General features: G+C 51.4%; 1 protein-coding gene across 36 annotated transcripts in view; it reads right to left on the bottom strand.

Annotated features, from left to right (window-relative positions):
- Positions 1-19,651, bottom strand: part of MAP2 (microtubule associated protein 2) — a 174,322-nt gene that overhangs the window by 93,402 nt on the left and 61,269 nt on the right. For 31 of the 36 annotated variants that reach the window (XM_038181829.2, XM_072040448.1, XM_027461374.3 and 28 more), the window contains one exon: positions 11,088-11,153. The exons of 2 other annotated variants lie outside the window; for them this stretch is intronic. The gene's annotated coding sequence lies outside the window, so the exon portion shown is untranslated. Of the gene's footprint in view, positions 1-11,087; positions 11,154-11,375; positions 11,446-11,524; positions 11,782-11,819; positions 12,098-19,651 lie in introns of those variants that run through there. 3 more of the 36 variants (XM_072040432.1, XM_072040428.1, XM_072040431.1) reach the window with 3 other exon arrangements.

Below are 19,651 nucleotides of genomic sequence, written 5' to 3' on the forward strand. Positions count from 1 at the left end.
GAAGTTTATCTTAAGCTCCTTTCAAAGCACTGCTCATCATTCGAAGGGAAACGTGTGACCTTTTGGGGCGTCTCTCCGAAAGGAGCTTTCACGGCTGCTGGAGATGATTAGGAGGCACGGTGTTTTGCATGCAAATGAAGAAATCCCACTGCTGCTTATTCGCTGGCATTAAGAAGCAGATTTCTCTGGGTTTTGCGTGAGCTGGGCAAACGCACCAAAACAGGACCTGAGCTGTCTGGCCCCTCCTTCCTCTTGTGGGGAAGTCCCACTCTTCTCCCTCACCTCCTTGCAGGTGCACAAGCCCTGTCCAGCTGCGGAGCAGTCGGAAGAAGGTGCTCCCAGCCTGGGGGATGGCACCAGCCAAAGCGGAGGTGAGGAAGGAGTTCAGGTTTACCTACTGCTGCTGGGCAGCCACAGGAGGGGTATTCTCAGCTGGCCTGACCCGAGAAGTTGTACCACTGACCTACGTGGAACAGCTCCAGACCATATGGCCAGGCAGAGCTCAAAGCCTGATGCTAGCACAACCCCCGGGCACGGCAGCACAACCCTCAGCGCCCCTGGGAGCCAGGGGGCACCCGTGCTGAGTGAGCCCCCGTGAGGGTATTGGGATGGGATCTGCCCCATGTAGCTCCCCACTGCGTCAAGGCCCTTGCGTCCGCACGGTTGGTGCCAATTCTGGTGGCCTCTTGTTGCTGAACTGGCCAGGCTCCCAGAAAACATATGCTACGTGAAGCAGCTCACCCCAAATTACTCCAAACCAATTAAAACAGTTTTCAAAATGAATTGCCTCTTGGCTGAGGACGCTTTGCCAAGCCGCGTTTTGCTCTCCTTACTGAGGGCCGTGGGCTTGGTGCCCCTGCTCTGCCTCCATCAGGGACCAACAGCAAAGGCGTCAGTCCCAAATCACCCGAGGGAAGCTCCAGCCTTCTGTCCCACGGCCCAGGAAAAAGCCAGCCGACACCTGGCTCCACCCAGAAGGAAAAATGGACCCCACTCATCCTGAACACGTGCATGAAGACTGAGCGCACACCTGGTATCAAGCTTGAAGTTTCTTGCTTAAAGCCAGAAAGCATTACTGCTAAATTCAGAGTGACATCTTGATTCCCTTTTTACCCATCCAACCCCATCCCAAAGGAAGAAGTTTATTGATTATAACAGAGCCAAAAGCCCTCACCTGCTGATTATTAATAAAATCAACCAGCAGAAACTATTTTTTCTTGCATCCAACTTCCACCACGCTCCACCAGTTGCGAAGGTGCCCAGATGGGGACCGATCATTTCTTACGTGATCTGAAATCCTGAAACGCGTACAAGGAAGATAAAAGCCATCTCCCAAGTCTGCTCCGCGTTCACGTTGTTAATGAGCCCCGTTCTGTATGAAACATGCATCCTCGGTGGGTTTATGGAGAACATATGTAGGGACTTCTGCCACTGGGATTTCCGTGGACAGAAAGAGTAAATAACATGCAGCAAGGAGCTACGCTGTAGGAAACACTGCCCTAATTTTGATGGCATATGCTTTAATGTGCTGTTTGCAACCAGTCAATAAAACCACACAAATCTGTCTGAATATGGAAATGAAAGCATTTCAACGGGAGTTTCATTTTTAAGGTTGTGCCCACACAGCCGCGCGTGCTGCTATTAAACCACCCTGAAGAAATCGAGCCCTGGCAGCCTTTGCAGTATTTCTCCCACACCGTCCTCACCTTTAAATGTTCAGCTGTGTCCATCACAACAACCGCCTGTTACGATCACCGCAAACACTGAACATTACATATAAATTAAAGCCACGTAGATGGGAATTAAAACACCTCCACTGGTATGACCGCAGCGTAGATCTGAACACCTCCGCATTCACACCACAACCACTCCTCGACCGGCAACGTATGGGATGTCATTATACCAATTTACTGAGGATCAACCAAGAAACAGGCAGCACTGGGACATGGCTTGGGGCTTTTCAGGTTTCAGGGCTGCGTTAGAAGCGTACCGCTAGCAGCCACAAGCGTTGTAGAAGAAAGGGCAATGTGGGAACCAGCGCAAGCCAAAGCTCTGGCAGCTCAACAGGAGCGAGTAACTAGGAGGTGAATCTCAGCAGATAATATTTAACAACGCATTGTCCCACTCTGCCAACTCCATCACCGGCACTTCTCAGCATGACGACAGCCTCTGGCAAGAGGCTCCACGGTGACAATGTCAATTAAGTTTCCCCATCTTTATCTCACAGGTCACCTGCTAAAAACCGCGTGTTTGCAACGTCTTTTCTCAGAAGCAGAGTGACGGCAGCGGAGGAGAAGCGCTAACCTAAGCCAGGCAGGTCACCTCGTCATAGCTCCACCCGGAGCAAGAGGCTCAGCAAGGGACTGACCTGCTCACCCTAGCCTCACATCAATACAGGGCACGCACAAGCTATAGGTAACTATATAAATACGTGTGTCTGCAGCACCTACCTCACAGCATCCAGGTACGGGAAGGTTTTTCTTTTTTTTCCACATTTTTTTAGGCAAGAAACCAAGAAACATTACAGGGGGAACACCCAGAGAGGCAGGACAACCCCAACAAGTCAGCAAACACACAACTGCTGCTGGACAAAGCCCAGCCAGGGCAATGCAGAGCAGGCACAGCAAAACCCTGAGTGCCCATTCCCCCGGGCACCCAGCATCTTTCATACCTGAATGTTTTCTTCAATCCATTTTTTGCCGTCTACACACACTGATACGTTTTGCTGCTTTGAACTTAAAAATCACAACCGGGGAAGAGCGCTCCGTAACTAGGAATATATTTTCGTACGTGCAGCCGTGTTGTGTCTGAATGTCCCCACACCAGCTTCGCAGCTCTCAAACTGTTTTATTCAGTGTGCCTAGCCAGCTACAGTTCCCCACATTTGCCTTTACAACAGCCTCTCTGCTTCCTAGCTGCTTCGTGCTCCTGCTTAAGTGAGCCTGCAGCAGTCTCACCGTCCTTTTCCCTCCTGTCCTGAGTGCCGATGATGCAGGGGGGATAAAAGTGCTTGTTCTTGTGTCTGACAACACCACAGCCACGCTAAAAGCTGGGTTTAACAAGAATCCAAAACAGAAAATAATCTTTTCTTTCTGGGGGGCTCCCAACTTGTGCTGGCTGACCTCTCTGGGGACCACAGCCGCCCGCAGAAGCTGTGGGGGTGGGAGGCAGAGTTACTGGCACTGCAGGGAGACGTGATTTGCTGTGAAGGAAAGCAGCAGCTCCTTTATCCAGCAATGAATGCGGGCCGGCCAGCGGTTCAGAGACCTCGTGAAACCCGGGTAAAGCTAACAACAAAACCAAGTCATGCTGCGTGAAGGGGACAGATGGCAGCCCCACAATAGCCATCAGCCCATGTAAGCAGGCAGGAGCTCTCTGTCCCCACGCCCAGCCCAGCGTTAGCCGTGCCGCTCAAAGCACAGCTCTTGGAGCATGGAGCCCTCTAACCTGGAGCAGGTGTGGGGCTCACGGTTTTCCTCCCACGCCATCATTTACAAATTCACCCATTCTTCCCAACAAGAGCGAGAGAAGCAAAGCTGGGGCAGATGCTCCTGCCCCGCAGCAATAAACTGTGCCTCGGACTCGTGAGCAGGGCTCCAGGTGGGGTGTGAGCAGAGCAGAGCAGAGGGCACAGTGCCCTCCCTCCCCTGCTGCCCACGCCGTGCTGGTGCAGCCCAGGACAGGGTTGGCTTTCTGGGTAGCGAGCACACACTGCCGGCTTGTGTTGAGCTTCTCCTCAACCAACACCCCCAGGTCCTTAGGCTCAGGGTTGCTCTCAATCCATTCTCTGCCCAGCCTGTGTTTGGGCTTGGGATTGCCCCAAAAAATAGAGCCCAAAGACTGAGTTTGTAAAACGGAGTGGAATTTCAGGCAAGTGAAGAAAGGTACATTCCTTTTTTCCCTTAACATCACAGCTTTAATATCTGCTTCTCTTTATTCTGTATAATTATACACCTGCACGTACAGGCTAAATTCATATTTGGTTCCTAAAGGAAGTGATTTGCTCCAGGACTCAGTCTATCCGCAGTACTTCATCCCAACAGACCCTGCTGCTAACTCCAGCGCTCCTCCTCACAGCATGGAGAAGAGTTTGAGCTGACATCTCCCCTGCCCACCTGGATACTGCCTGAAGGCATTTCATGGGGCAAACCATTCTTACAAGGGCTAATACAATGTACGAGAGAGCTTCAGGAACCGCATGCAGACACTCGAGAGATGTAAGCGAACACACGGACACAAAGGCAATGATTTGGCTGTGCCCCTTTGCCCTACGTCTCACCGGTTGTTTGTTTTTTCTTTCTTTTTCTTTTTTTTTTCTCCATTTTCAATTAGAGGCTGGTATACTGCAAGGAAAAATTACAAATATTTTGCAAAGCTGAATCCATGGCCAAACGCTTCTGTTTGTGCAGATTAAACCTGGCTTAAAAGATGAAACCCGACTGAACCGCCGGTGCTCCTGCTGACGGGAGCAAGGACCACTTCACGCTGGCCCTTAGTCCTCTAACCCAGGGGCAAACGCTACCCGTGAGGAACAGGGACAGCACTGTGCTGGTGCTGTGCTTCGCAGAGCCCTGCCCCGCGCCTACCCACAGCATCCCAGCTGGCTGCAGACACCTCCCCCTGACTTCCTTACCAGAAATAGTTTCAGCATCACCGTGGGCTGGCGCCGGCAGGCATGCCGGGTTGCAATGAACAGTCACATCCACAGCAGATCTGGGCTGTCCCTGTTACGTGCCCAAGGTCTCAAAATGCATCTTTTTGGCACAGGCCCTTTTCCCTGCTTGTGTTTCATCACTGCTAGCTGAGGCACGGCACAACAGAGCTGGTTTGGGGTGATGCTGCTGCCTCCTCCAAGGCCCTCGGACAGCAGCTGGTATGGGGAACCCGAGCACTGCTTTAAAAAAGGACTGGCTGGGGAGAGACTGATGACTGTGGAATGATAAGGGGAGAAAAAAAAAAAAAACAACCCAAAGGCCCTACCAAGCTGGATTTAAGCACTGGCAGATCTGTGAAATACAGCCAAGGTGAGACAGAGTTACAGGCCAGGAACACAAAACTCTTTCAGCGAGTTATTCTTGGTTTGTGAACTGTTTGCAAGACACACGGACGTGTTACTCGTACCATGGAGCACAGTCTCCATCCCTCGTGTTCCATAATTTATCACTGAAGTGCTCAAGTTTCCTCCCCGTGTGTAAGGCAACAAACAAACCTAATAAATAAGCACATTCGTTAAAACATTTGAGGGCATTCCCTGTGTTCTGCAGGAAATGTTGCTGCAGTCAGCAGCTCTGTCCGTTTCTCAGGGCTGCTGTTACAAACACCGCTCTTCTTCAACACCACCTCTAAATATAATAGCAACGGTTCTTATTTTAATGATTATTCGTGTGCTTCGTTGCATTGCAGGAGTCCTTCGTGGCGACTTCCCAAGAAGAGGGCTCAGTCCTCCCAGGCACCGTGTGCCCACCCAAGGAGGAGCTGAGTTCCTGCCTGGTGCGACATCAGTGGCACCGCTGAGGACAGCGCACCCACGGCACTGGGGCTGAGAGCACAAACCTGCTTCTAATTTCTTCAAGAATTTTAAAATTTCTTTAGAAACACACAAGAGCAACAGTCAGACCCCACAGGAGCCGTATGGGGCTGGGGATGTGTCCTTGCATGGCAGCAGATCCCAATCCTCGGCAAGCACCACCGCAGCTGCTCGGGGTCACAGGATGGAAGGCCCTAAAGGCAAGCAAACAGCCGAGCCACTGCAGTGACACTAAGAAACGCTGCGAAGGGTCCGGGACTCATGCGAGTAAATCCGTCCGTAAACAGGCTGCAGGTCATCCGCTGTGCCAGCGGACATCCTAAAGCAGGTAGGTCTGGCCTCACTTATGAGACGCCACTGGCTTTGTCCCTGCTCTGACCCCAGCGAGATCACTTGAGGTGCACTGTGACTGCGCGCTGGGTTCCTAAGGCAGAACATGATCCACCTCCAAATCCTCGCAGCCCTGTGCTATCCAATTTCTCCTTGCTGTCTGCCTCGTATCTACAAAAGAAATAAATAGCAGGGAAAAAACACAGCAGCAAGAGAGGATTCTGGCCACGTGGAACTCCAGATTAACTCCAGCGCTGTCTTCTCTTGGAAGTTACCAACACAAACGATCAGACACTAGCGCTCGTCCTGATGCTCTGAGGTTTCCACCACACGATGATGTTTGTCAGTCCTGTGTGCCCTCGGGCACGTGGCTAGAAGTGACTGGGGACCAGCAGACACCGGCCCCAAGGGGACTGGACGACAGCAGGAGATTTGCCCTGCCGTGTACACAGACAGCCCTGCCACCTTCCCCCAGCGCTCCCCATCCCTCTCTCTAGCACTCCTGAGCCTCTCCCCCTTGATGATGAAAGGGCTAAAGAAAGCCACTTTCTTCAGTGTGACTCATCCTCTTTTAGCCAATTAAGGAATGCATTTGCATTTTTGAGAACACTTACACACGCAAAGTAAGAAAAGGAAAAAGTGAATCCAATTTACTAACCACACACACTGAAAGATCACCTTATCGCAGGCACCAGGATGACTCAGAAAACAAATGTAAATAGCTCCTGTGATTTAGCACTGACTGACACCCAATGGATTAAAATAAATTGCCCGTGATTTCTCGCAAGCTCCATGCTAATGCACTCCATAAAATGTCAGTGAAAATGCAGCAGTGCCTAACTATCTGCAGGCTTCAGTCGGTGGCAAATAATATTGTGAATTGTCCTCTGAGCACACCAGGGAGAGGAAGTCAATCTGCATCTCCGGCCTTTGGGGGAATGTTCCAGGTTTGCAAAGCGTGAGTCAGCAGCATTGCTGCTATGTAGGTGATTTTTTTTCCCTACCGTGCTGCCAGCAGCACAGTCCCTCCTGGCTTTTCCAGCTCCAGCCTGCCGGCTTATGCCACCACCAGCACGTTAAAAGCCACCCCAGACCTGTCCGACCACAACAATTTCATACAGCAAAGAGCTGTATAAAGGAAGACAGAGTTAAGCTGCCAGGTGAAGGTGGGGGAATCGAGTATTTTCCTAAATGCATTCAAACCTTTTTCCTGATCCTGCTACAACATCAATACCCAAACCATCTTCGTTACTGCAGCCCAGACAGAAAGCACCATTCTAAGCCCCACACCCACAATTTGCACATCCATCGCTTCCCCTAGGTAAAGATCTCGAGTATTTTGTAAAATTGATGAATATAATACCCCTCCTGAGGGACACATCGGCATTTTGCTTTACACAGACAAAGAAAATAACCAGGAGCTGAGGACACAAGCTTCCGAAAGGAGCCTGGCAGCCTGCAGCCCTTCACCTAATCACTTCTTCCCCCAGCCAGGGCCACGTGAGCTGAGCTCCTGGCCAGTTCCTCCTCCACTGGATCTCTGTGCTCTGACAATTTTCTTGACAGGTTACCCAGGGGATCCTCCCTACAGTTACTAACCCAAACCTCTGCCACTGCAAACATCTCAGCATTCTTAATATTTGACCACAGAGAACAAAGGACATGAGATGTCCTAGAAGTGAAAAACAAAGCTGAAACAAGCCCCCCCTTCCATCACACAGAGAGGACACCAACACAAGCTCACCACTTCCTCGCTGCCTCTCCTCTTCCACCCAGGCAGTGCATGCACACACCAGCCAGTGGCCCAGAGCAGCCTTAGCATACGCTGTGCCCTGCCCAGAGGGCAGCAAGGGGCCACAGAGAAACTGGGATACTCCGGTGCAATGTAATGGGAGATACGGTGGGGAGGAGAGGCACGAAAGATAAAACCCGTATGAAACCAAATTCCATTGGGAACATGAACTCTTAGCTCCAGCTAACCCACAAAAACAAGGTTTCTGGGAATGTTCTTCTTCCCAGCTAATAATTGCAGTCCATTGGCTAACTTTAGCCTGTTTTGGTGCAGAATCACAAACACCTGCTCCTACAAGTCATATGAAACAGACGTCCAAGTGGATGCCACATATGCTACAGGGACCCCACTTCGGTGCCCCAAATGAAAGGAAAGCCATGCTATAGGACCCTTATCTGCCAGTGAAAAAAATACCTAGGAGACAGTCTTTCTAACCAGTAAACCAGCAGGGAAATATTCACCGAGAGCTTATCACCAAGCACAAGGCATAAATCATCAGGAAGGTCAGCCCCAAAAACCAAGACCAACCAAAACCTGCTTGGTTCCCGTAGCCACGAGAAAAGGCTGCGTTATACTGCTGGTCCGACCCCAACCCTGGGGAGAGAAGCGGGGATGTGAAGCCCCTGCGTGGGACTCCGTAAAGCCCAACTGCTCCTTACCTCCATCGCGTGTGCCCAGAGAGCGGGGTTAAAACTGGACACCGAGCCCGGGACGGAGGCAAACACGGGGCCCAGGCTCGCTGCCGGTGCCGCTGCGTGCCCGAGAGCCGCGGGGCCGTGGTGAAGGCGAGCTGCTTCTGAGCGCTTCTGGCGCATTTGGTCACCGTGTCCCTGGGCTCGAGCGAGGAGAGCGCCAAGCATCACGTCATTCTGGGTGCCTGCCCTCTGCCACGGCGTGGAACCCAACACACCGCCGCGCTACCGCGAGCTCGGGCTTCTGCTGCCTTGCTGTACCAGCTGATAAAAGGTTTTCCTTGTGATCGTCCCAGCCATCTCTTTCTACCCCTGTGGCCATTGGGCTTTTAAGCCCTGCCCATCTGCAGTTAATTCTGTTCTTGCAAAATAAGCGCCCCTTACCTCTACTTCAAGAAAACTGCGATATTTGAAGTTATTTCCAATTTTGCCAGCAAAACATCTCGTTTTCCTCTCTGCAGCCAGAAGGAATGATTTGTAATGCGCATCAAAAAAGCCCCAACCAAGGGAGGAGGTTAAAATGACCGATAAAACAGAGGTGCAAGAAACGTATTCGTATTGCTTATTTAAAATAAAACAAGAACCCATCTCCACACCAACTGATTCATTACCATATAGCTGACACCCTTTTTTTGTTGTTGTTTTTGGAGACCACAGAGGTCTGATAAGATGCTGCGTCCAAGAGATAAGAAACATTTCCAGAGACAAACCATTCATCCAAAGGATCGCATTGTCAACAATTTTGACTCGTTATCCACTGATACTGTAAAAAAACAGGTGGTTCTGCTTGTCTGCTAACAAAGCCATCACTTCTGTTTGCCAGAGCTCCTTCCTCTTCCCTTCTCCAGTGCTGCAGCAAAACCTTGGATTTTGACATCAAGCCCAGCAAGCAGCATTAGTCCTTGAGACAGAGTTTGCAAAACATTACTGAAATCGGAATGAGACTGCAGTTTGGCTGGCTGCCCTTCTGTAATGGAAGTGAAATTAAAAGTACGGGGAAGAGAAGGGACCTGCTCTTCGCTAAAAAGACACCACTGAATACATTTTTCAAGAATTAAAGCATTTTATACACTATTTACTTCAGGTTTTTCTATTTCAGTGAGTCCAGTGATAATTGGTACCAGGAGGAATAACAAGATGAAAAGCAACTAAGGAAAACTAAGGGGTAAAGCATTCTTTTGAAGAATTTTATTCAGCCAGGAAAGCCTATTAGGCAAGAAGGCTTCTGCCAACGACAGAGAGAAGACAAGGGCCAAGAAAACAAAGCCATGTAGAAGAGAAAAGCAAGGAACAGAACGGTACCTAAGATGACCAGGAAGGAAAATGTCCTGAATAATGCACTAATGCTTCCCCCCAGAAGGAACACAGTCTCAGCAACTTACTGCAATGAAACCGATGAGGGATAACATTTTGGGGATCTGTTGCTGCTAGCAGTGGCCCTTGGCTCTGCCTGTGCTGAAGTTCTCCTGGCTTGCAGTTGCTACCCGGCTGGGACCCAGAGGGGGCACGTCACGAGAGCAGGCTTCCTCCCGGAGTTACCATTATTCCTGGGATACCCACACTGGAAATATAACCGCCTTGCCTGCAGGCTAAAGACACGTCCAATTTTGCTTCCTGCCCTACAAACACACTTCTTGCCTTCAGGCCTAAACACGAAGCTAAGACGTAGGCTGAGCTGGGTGACACCTGAGCAGCACAACGCACAACGCACGGTAACGCCTGGGTTGGGAGGTACTGGGGGAGAATCAGCACCTGGAAAGTTAATACAAGATGAACACTGCCTTTCCTTCTCTCCACCAAGGTGAAAAGAGCAGGTTTGCAGTCCCGCCTAGCTTCTTTTTTTTTTTTTTTTTTTTAAATCCTTTCTTCACTAAGGGCACAGTCCCTGCCGCAACTCAATGAGATCAATATTCCTTAATCACTCGCCACATCTGACAGTTCAACCCAAAGAAAATTGCTTCATGTGTTCTGTTCTGCAGGGCTTTATCCCCCCATTTCCCTTCCAGCCTTAAAGGGTTAGAGCAACCAAAGCCAAAGGGCATTAGGGGAAAGAGAATAATCAACTTCTCCTGGGAACTACCAACGACACCGTCAAAACCAAATCTGCTGGCTTTCTTTTGGCAATGGAAATGACTTCTGAAGTGCTGGTGATGCTTCCAGACAGCCTCAGATGGAAGCTCTCCCAGCCCTGCCCCGCCTGGCTGCTGGGGCGCTGTGCCTCAAGCCCCGCGCTCGGAGGCAGAGCTGAACGGGTTAAGAGAAGTTTCCCTCCTCCCCGACAGCCAGACAGCATGAAGCCAGCCCTCTGCTTTCTTTAGGATGGATTGTACCTGCTTGGAGCAGGGCAGGGGGTTAACCCTGTTTGTGCTAGCCTGCAAGGACCCCGGGGAAGCTGAAACCACTATCAGCAAGCCCCCAGGTCGGGTAGGAAAGGCGAGGGCTCCGCACGCTGCCCGTACCCACCCAAAGCAACCGGCAAGCACACGGGGGCTTCTGTTCGCCCTCTGCTAGCTGCAGCTGGGAGGGCTGATTCCATCCCTGCAGTGCCTGCATGCACATTGAAAATAACTTCAGACCGCCTGCCAAAGCCACCTGAAAATCTACGCGAAGCTGCAACACAGCACAGTTTGACCAAACGAAGAATTGCTACTGCTAAAACCCCCCGCACGTACACAAAACACAAACCACAAAGGAAACCCACGCCCTGCATCAGGCTCATCCCCGCTCAGCTCCGGAGCTGCCCTACCTTTGCGAGCTGTGAGCGAGCCGATTCCAATCACTGCCTCACGTCCGAGGCTAGACGCTGAAGGATCTGTTAAAATAATCCAAAGGTGGGGGGAAAAAAAGTGAAAATGCTGAATTTTTGATGAAAAACAGTTTCCTGGTATAAAAAAAGTGTTTTTTTTTTAATGCTACAAAGACAAAGATGCACACATACAAATACACACCACGGGTCCATGAAGGTGTGTGCTTATAATAACGCATTATGTATGCATCAAATAAATTAATAAGCAGAAGCCCAGAGGTTTATTACCTATGCAGTTTAATTCATTCGGAGGGCACCGTTACAGAATTTAATCTACGGCAGGCTAAATCCCCAAAGCTACAGCACAAAGGTAGAACGGCTCTCGCAAATCCTGCAAAAAGCAAACCAAGCTGACGTTTTTAAAAGAAAATCATTACCGGCTCATAGGCTGCCGTACCCCCAAAGCCTATCCTTAAATAACTGCTGCATAATCATGCTCCTGGCGTGCTGCTCTCCATCGGCTCGCTGCCTATCTCCAGACAGACGCAGTCTGCGAGCCACCAGCTTGGCTCTACCATGTGTACGTCAGGAAAAGGAAAACTGCAAATTAGAAGAAGTCCCCGCAGCGGTGAAAAGGAAAAGAGGGTGAGTGGGAGAGGAAGAGGGAGTTCACTGGCCACAGAAATTTCCAGAACGATGACAAACCAGCCGGCTCCGCCATCAGCCATTTACAATAGGACGCCGCGCCTCGCGGCTGCCTGAGCGGCTCGTCAAGGGCTCGCCGCTCTCCGGCGCCTGACGGGCATTTTAATTGCCTCCGCCCGAGCGTGGCCCCAGGAAGCGGCCCCCCGAGCCCGTGGATCTCAGCGAGACCCTTTTGTGCTGCTGCCGAGCAGACGTGAGCACGGCCGGCACGCAGGCAGCGGTGTCGGTGTGCGGGGTTCCCATTGCGCTGCCGCTCCCGATCCCACACGGTTTTTTTTCCCAGCAGGGCTGCGGGGACTCGGAGCTCTCCCCCGTTAGTTTGCCACCCAGCACTCGTGCTCACGTGGCACCGGCAGCTCCGCTAGGCTGCTGTCGGAGCCCTGCAGCTGCTTATTCACACCCATGGGAAATGAAGTGCCCCCTTCGTCCCTGCCAGCAGCTCCCCATGCCTTTGCAGGGAGGAGGAGGAGAAGGAGGAGGAGGAGGAGGGCAGGAGGAAGGAAGCCCCCAAAGGCAGGCTGTAGGGGCCAAGGATGATGGCGGGGCGGGGACGGCGTGGCAGCAAAAAGGCCTCCAGAAGGAAAGGAAGAAGCACGAGCAGCACTAGCGCAGTTCTTGGACCTTCCCTCTGAGAAAGCCTCCCGTGAGTCATCGGAAGGGGGCCTGCTGCTGCCAAGCCTCCCACTGCACAGCTCATCCTCTGCAGAAACCAAGGAAACTCTCCTCCTGCCCTCGCCCCCCGCAGCTCTGCCAGCGAGCAGTGGGTGCCAGCGGGTGCCTGCTCCCAGCCAGCCCCACACACACCTCCACGGCTCCTCTCCTCCGGCTGCTCTTCCCTCAGCACCTTTGAGAGGTCCCAAAACACCACCATGGGGCTGGGAGGGTGCGGGGCTTACAACAGGTCCCCAAAACCATCCTGAAATGCCTCTCGGATGTTCCTGGCATGGCTCACAAGGGGCCAGTGCATATTGCCACAGCTCTGTGTCACAGCAGCGCCCCGACCGGCCCCACTCTGCCCGTGCTGGAGCTTGGGGGACACAGCCCTGCCTGGGACCTGCCCCCACGAGCTCCTGGTCCAGCCACAAAGCAAACTCAGCCCACCAAACTCTTGTACCCATCACACTGAACCAGGAAACCTGTGAGCAAAAAAACCCACGACCATCAGTATGCTGGCACACCAAGGGACTGGGAATGCTTCACTGGTCTAAACTCTGAAAGATCCTCCATGTCCAAGTGTTTTTTTCTCTTCGATCCCACACGTTCGTGTAGGATTGCTGTAGGACAGGGCACGCAGCTTTGGTACCATGCCGTGGGAGTGCTCAGAACCCCCCCTGGCATCCCAGGTCGCACTGTGCAAGGTGTTGGGCGACCAGGAGACCATTTCTGTGACCACTTTTTACTTAAAAAAGCCAGGACCCGGAGGGGGGGAGTGGCAACGTCCTCATTTTAAGGATGAAGGAAAAAGAACGGTTATGGGGCTTTGGCTTGCCCAAGGTCACACCACCTCTGGCCCAGCCCAGTCTCTCAGACCCTCTCCAAAGCTCAGCCTCAGCCCTTCCCACCCAAGGCCCTGCCGAAATGGTGCAGCCAGCCTCGAGCAAAGGCCTCGGGGGGTGGCTGCTGCTTTTTTTCCCCCACCAGAGGCTGGGTGAACATTTTATGCAACACCCAAAATAGCAGCTAATGTGATCAGTGATGTAGATGAAGAGGAATAAGCCTGCTGAATAAGAAATTGCACCACTCGGGTAAAAATAGCCCTGGAACAAGGCATTTTCTTTTTATCCTTCATTGTCTCAGCGCTTACGCCGGTCTCGGGGACGGCTGCCTGCTGGAGAGGAGGCAGGTGCTTTCCCACACATATTGCCTCTTCTGCAGCACCGAGGAGCGCCGGAGCATCCCATTTCACCAGCTGCCTGAGGGAGAGCCTTGCTTTTCTTCCCTTTCCTCCCTCGAGGAGGAAATAAGCAGAAAAGAGGACAACCCTTACCTGTGGCAAGGCGCAGGCAGCACGGCACAGCTCCTGCAGCGCTATGGTGACTGCCAGGAGCCTGCAGGCTGGGGAGGAGTTAGCTACAGCTGCAGGCTGAGCCCGTAGCTCCGTGGTTAGCAAGGTGCAGGGGGTTTGCAGCAGGGAAGGGCGTTTCAGGATGCAGGAGGGGCCTGGCTTTGGTTTTAGGCTCCCCATCAGGTTTGTTCCCCACCTGTGCAGCGCTGTTTCTGAACCGCAGGCGGTATTTTCAGGCACAAGCTCCTGTGTGAAGCCACGCTGCCTCCTCCAGTAAATAATAGATGGGAGCAATACCTAGAAAGGGCCCTTGTTTCCATGTCACTCTGTGCTAGCGTATCCCTGAGATCGTGATGCAAGATGGAGCTGGTCAAGTCCCTGCAGGCCGGCGTTGCAGAAGGTCCAGTGCTGCTCAGAAGCCTTTGAAGCTGCCAGATAAACATGGCCCGGGGTCTGCCTAGAAATTCCTTGGTTTCCAACTAAGAGACTGATGACAGCAAAAGAGTAAGACACCAAAATTCATCATAGCTGCTCGTTAGCCCTCCAGCCTTGTACAAAGATGTGGTATCTACAACAGAGGTGCTGCTGTTACAAACGTGGAGGTGGGAGAGGCGAGTTTGTTCTTTTTCATATTTTTGCCTTTCATTCCGTAACCCACCCGGGATTTGTGGCACAGCTCCGCATTGCACCGCGAGGAAAAGCAAGGGAAAGCAGAGTCTCTGGGAAAAGTATTTGCTCTTATGGGAGCAGCGCTGGTGCTGCAGTCCCAATAGAGGCGCTCATTAATCACCCCCCAGAAACTGCACCGAGCTGAGGCGAGGGCTGAGGGTGTCAGAAAAGGCAAAGGGGGAACTGCCAGGGTTAAGAGCAATGCTGGTGGCGTTGCCGTCACTGCTATGAGCTAACCAAACTGCTTTTGGTAAGTCCAGTTCTCAAACCCCCCTCTGCTACTGGGCTGTTCCCACGGCGCCTGATTCAGTGATGCTTACAGCAGGCTCCTAAAGCTGCAGGACCCCAAGAAGGCAGCAGTTAATGCTGAGAACTGGGCAGTTTCCCTGCTGCACCCAGAACAAGAGGCCATCCCATGCACGCCTCTGCGCTGACCCCATGAGCCACAGGGCTTTGGTGGCACAGCCCTGTCCCAGTACAGCCCCGAGGGAGCCTGGATCACCCCAAAATTTCATTTTCAATTTCCCTGATGCTCAGCGAGCGTGGATCTCAGGCACTCACCGAGCATTTCTCTGCGCTCCTGAGGGGATTTCTGGCTACAGAAATGCTGCAGATGCAGACCCTGTGGTTTCTTCTCTTCATCTCTCTCTCCTGGCCATCAGTGGGGTGATGAATCAAGACAAAAACTTGCTTACAGTGAAACATCACAGTTACTGCGACAGAATTTGTTCAGATGTCAATCTGCACTTCCTTTCACCATGAAGCCTAATGGTTTTCAATTAGCTATCATGTCACACCTCATCACAAAAGCTTTGGTTATTATTCTGCATTAAATTTATAAACAAAATGTTTTAAATTCGTGATTCATTTATTGAATCAGAATTCGCATGACACGCAATTAAAATATAACCTCTGAGCTGGCACAGCCTTAAATATGCTACAGCAGTAACTGCAATGGAAAACACACAAGTTTATCTGTTTTGCCTGATCGCGGGGGGCTTGGGCAGCATTTCCATTCCATTTATATTTAGGAGATTGTGTAGCAAACGCTTACGTTCAGTTCAATTCCGTGGGATGCTGGCACGTAGCAAAACGCAGTACCACAAATAGAGGTTTTCCTGAAATGGGCCCGTATCCATGAGCCCCTTCAGGGAAAAGGCATCTGATTCCTCATTTCTGCGGAGCTAATAAAGCAAATTCAAGATCCCCCTGCCTTCAGAGATAGCTTTCTAAGCAGCTAAACGCAGCCTTCCTAAAATCAGCCAGCCAGTTATCTTCCCCCGTGCCCGTGGATTCAGTTCAGAAACTTGAACAAACCCGTTAGCTCTCCTCACTCACCGCTTTTCCTCGAGAGCTGGGCACTAGGGATGGCAGCAACACCCAGCAGCGTGCAGCAGAGCGGGGTTTGAGCAGCTTCCCCCTTAGCAGCTCTTCATGTAAGGAGGGCAGCCAGGCAGAAACCCATGCCTGAGCTACCCGCCGCGCGGAGCAGAAGCCGCAGAGCACTTGCTGAAGAGGAGAGGTGGCAAAAGCTGCCTGGTGAGGAAGGTACTGGCCCACCTGGACGCCGCTGTGACACCATGCTGAGCTGCTGCAACCGCTCACAACCTCCTCGCACGGGCACCTGGGTGCTCCCATAGCTGCCCTTCACAGACTGCAGGTTTCCAGTGAAAAGCCACCGTAATCTCTAAGACAAAACCCAGCTAAAAAAATCTGAGGCCCTTCCCTGACCACCACACATTTAGAGCAGAACGGGTGCTTTGTGCACACTCTCCTGCCTCAGATGGAGGCACAGTGAGGGCAGTGTGCGCACTGCACGTTGCAGACATCCTCTTCGCAGAGGACCCCTTTGCACGGGCTTCTTAATGGATTTTGACTGTTGCATTTACTGTGAAATGAGCATCGCAGACACTGCCAGCTAATTCATTAGCTACTTGTGATTGATTCTTGTTCTCATCACCATAAAAGCACATTTTCTGTGGTTAGCATCATGATCCTGATCCCCCTTTTGCTTACACACATGGAATCAGCTACAGCTCCACCGAGCCCACAGCAGTCGCTACACCAAGACTAAACCCCATCTGAAGCCTGCAGACAGCAGGTAGCACTGGAAGGTGACGATGGTCAAACCTGGCTCACCAGAGCAAGCTGCACGATGAGAAAGTCATTTGGCGAGATGGGGTTTTGGAGAAAGGACGGACCTTGGGATGGAGCTGGAGGGACGTGACCCTCTGCGAAGGGAGAGGCTTTATCAGTGGCACTTCGACAGGCAGCGCTGCTGTAAGCTGGGGAGCTTCTCACACTGCTTCAACCACCTCCAGGGGAACTCTTGCTACCAAGAACCACCCAGACACTGGTTTACAGAAACTGCATCAGCACTTAAAAGGAATAGCCAGGGACTGCTGCTTGTGTACAACCGCAGCAAGTTTTTTTAGGAGCCTGAATATCAAACAGAATCATACAACAAAGCAGAGACAAAGCCGTGTAACTTCGGGACAGCAAAAGTGCAGGAACACGGTCAGAAAAGCTAAGGAACAGAATGAATTACAATTAGTATGGAACATAAAAAAAGATGCACCCAAAAAGATGCAATGCGATCCGAAAAGCAAAGCGGGCAAGTCATGGTTCAGCAGAGAGGCACCTCAAAGATGATGCAGAGCAGAGTAGGATGCAGCACACTCAACATTTGCCTCAATTTTCACAAATAAATCAACTGTGAGCAAACACTGCATGCAATTAATTTTAAAAAGACGCAAAACCTTGGGTCAGAATGGGAAAGAGCAGCATACAAAACACTCAGAACAAGCTAGCCAGAGTGCAGAACATTTTATGAGTCCTTCCTGACTCAAGAAGAGCATTTACAGTTTCAGAGATGATGCTACAGAAGACCAAACACTGCACCCTCTCCTGAAAGGAAGCCATGGGAAATTACAAACCAGTCTCATCTTTGCAAACAGACCTGAAGAGGCAATTTCTAAGCACCTACAGGACAGGAGGAGAACTGAGGAATTCCTGCAGGCAGTTAAGTTTGTCAATAACAAATCCCAGCAACCTGATCTCTTTTTCTCCCTAGTTTGCTTTTCTAAAATTTGGTTTGGACCCCAAGCTGGGCTGAGCTTTTCACATGTAGGAAAGCATGCTCAAAAGCCAAGGTGATCGCAGCAACTACAGAGCACCTCCCAAATCTGGGAGCAGGACATCAAAAAAGAAAAAGACTGCACAGTGCACGGAGAGCCGAGGCCCCAGGCACAACCAGACAGATAGAGAGCAAGTAGCTAGGCAGTAGCTTGGCAGGAAAAGACTTTCTGTGGGCAAAAAAAGACAAATGGCAGTTCTATTTATCTTAATGGGGATGCTGTCCTTGAAACACGGGAATAATTATTCCTTTTTCTTTGTCGGTGGTGATGTCTCAGCTGGAGAAGTGCCAAAAAATGGGTTTCGCGCAGTAAGGAAGATATTGGCAAACTAGGGAGAGCCCAGACACCACAAAATGGAGAGCTTGGGAAAACATTCTTCTGATCTTCCCTTGTACAGTGCAGCTTCCCACATTGCAGTGCCCCTGGGATGGCGCATTTGGGTCTGCGAGCAAGGAGCTTCGTGGGGTGGTGCCCAGGGTGGGACAGGCTCCGATGAAGCTGTTTGCCCCCCTGGTAACACCGCAGCAGAGAGGGAAGAAGGCAGCTGCTCCCAGCACTTGCCAGGAGGCTCCTACCTCTTTCTAGCAGGGTTCAGAACCAAAGTCAGCCTTTGGGACCTCTCGTATGTTTGAGCAAAAGCCCCAAGCTATCCTGTTGGACCTGCAAGTGAAAAAACAGGAGCACAACGCTTTCAAGAGGCTGCAGAAGAAGAGGAGACAGTAAGTGGAATAACTCGGGCACCCTTTTGCTCCAAGGTTCTCTCTGCACCAGTTGGCAAAAAGAATCTAAGTGACTCATTAACCACTGAAGGGGCTGGAAGACAAAGGCATTTTCAGCCAACAGCAGACAAAGGGATGAAAGAGGGCTGTAATGAGAACGAGATGATGGTGGCACTTGGGGGGGCGCCGGGAAGGAGGGTGTTACATTTAAAAGAAATGTCCCTTGTAAAATTCGAGCAAGCACTCTCATTCCTAACGCAGGCAGACGCAGCTGAAAGGCCTCATTCAGCTGCGAGTGTCACTGAACACCCTTTTGGACACTGGCTGTCCCCTAGCAGTATTAAACAAGGATATGAGACCAGTAGCAAATATAAAGTGTCACTTGTTTATGGATTTTAGCCTCATAAATCATTAAGGGGTGAATATTAACGAGCAGCCAGCATTCTGAGCTGCTGCCCTGCACGTAGCTGCTGGAAGATTCAGGCCAGCTTGAGCTTTCGGTGCTCTTTGAAGCCAACCCTGCAGCCCACGTCAGGTCAGACAGCAGCAGCACGGGACGGATGCTGGGCAGCACCTCCCGGGAGCCACATCTCAGGTGAACAAATTTCCACCATGCCTCCCAGGGCCAGCCGAAGCAGGTCAGGCACCTTCACGTCTGCCTCTGGTTTTGCACAGGACAGTTTCTGAGCAATCAAACCATGCACAGAGACGAGCAACGGGAATGTTAATCTTACTGGCTCACTTCAATATTTTGGGGGATGATGGTCATGAAAAGTCAGTAGGACTGCAACTGCTTGCCCCCAGAGGAGTTCTTCCCCACAAACATGATGTTTTCTGGTCTACTCGATTCACTTCTAGAAAACCTCCTGCCATCAGGAGGGCTTGAGCTGTGCCAGTTCCTCAACCCCAGAAAGAGCAGCAGCAGCAGCTCTCCAGAGCCTCTTCTGGGCTCTGCTCTGCAGTCACAAGCATGGAGCCACAGAAGCTGAATGGGCAGAAGCCATTTTAGGTGGACAGCTTTTTTTTTCTTTGCATTATCTTATTTTAGCTACTGGAGGATGCTAACAGGCAGAGCAGACCTTTGTACCTCCTGGCTTTTGGGCATCGCATTTTCTCCTGTCTCCTTGGGATGCTCGTCCTTCCCTGCTGTGAGCCTGAAATCAGCTGGTGGCCAAGGGGTGGCCATCCCATCCCATCCCATCCCATCCCATCCCATCCCATCCCATCCCATCCCATCCCATCCCATCCCCAGCAGGACACAGCCACCCCAAGGCACACGCCGACCTCCCGACCCTGCTCTCCTCCCCGGGCCGTTCAGCCTGGCCTTGA

Source organism: Anas platyrhynchos, chromosome 7 (genome assembly GCF_047663525.1).
Source record: "Anas platyrhynchos isolate ZD024472 breed Pekin duck chromosome 7, IASCAAS_PekinDuck_T2T, whole genome shotgun sequence".
In the NCBI taxonomy this organism is placed as follows: domain Eukaryota; kingdom Metazoa; phylum Chordata; class Aves; order Anseriformes; family Anatidae; genus Anas; species Anas platyrhynchos.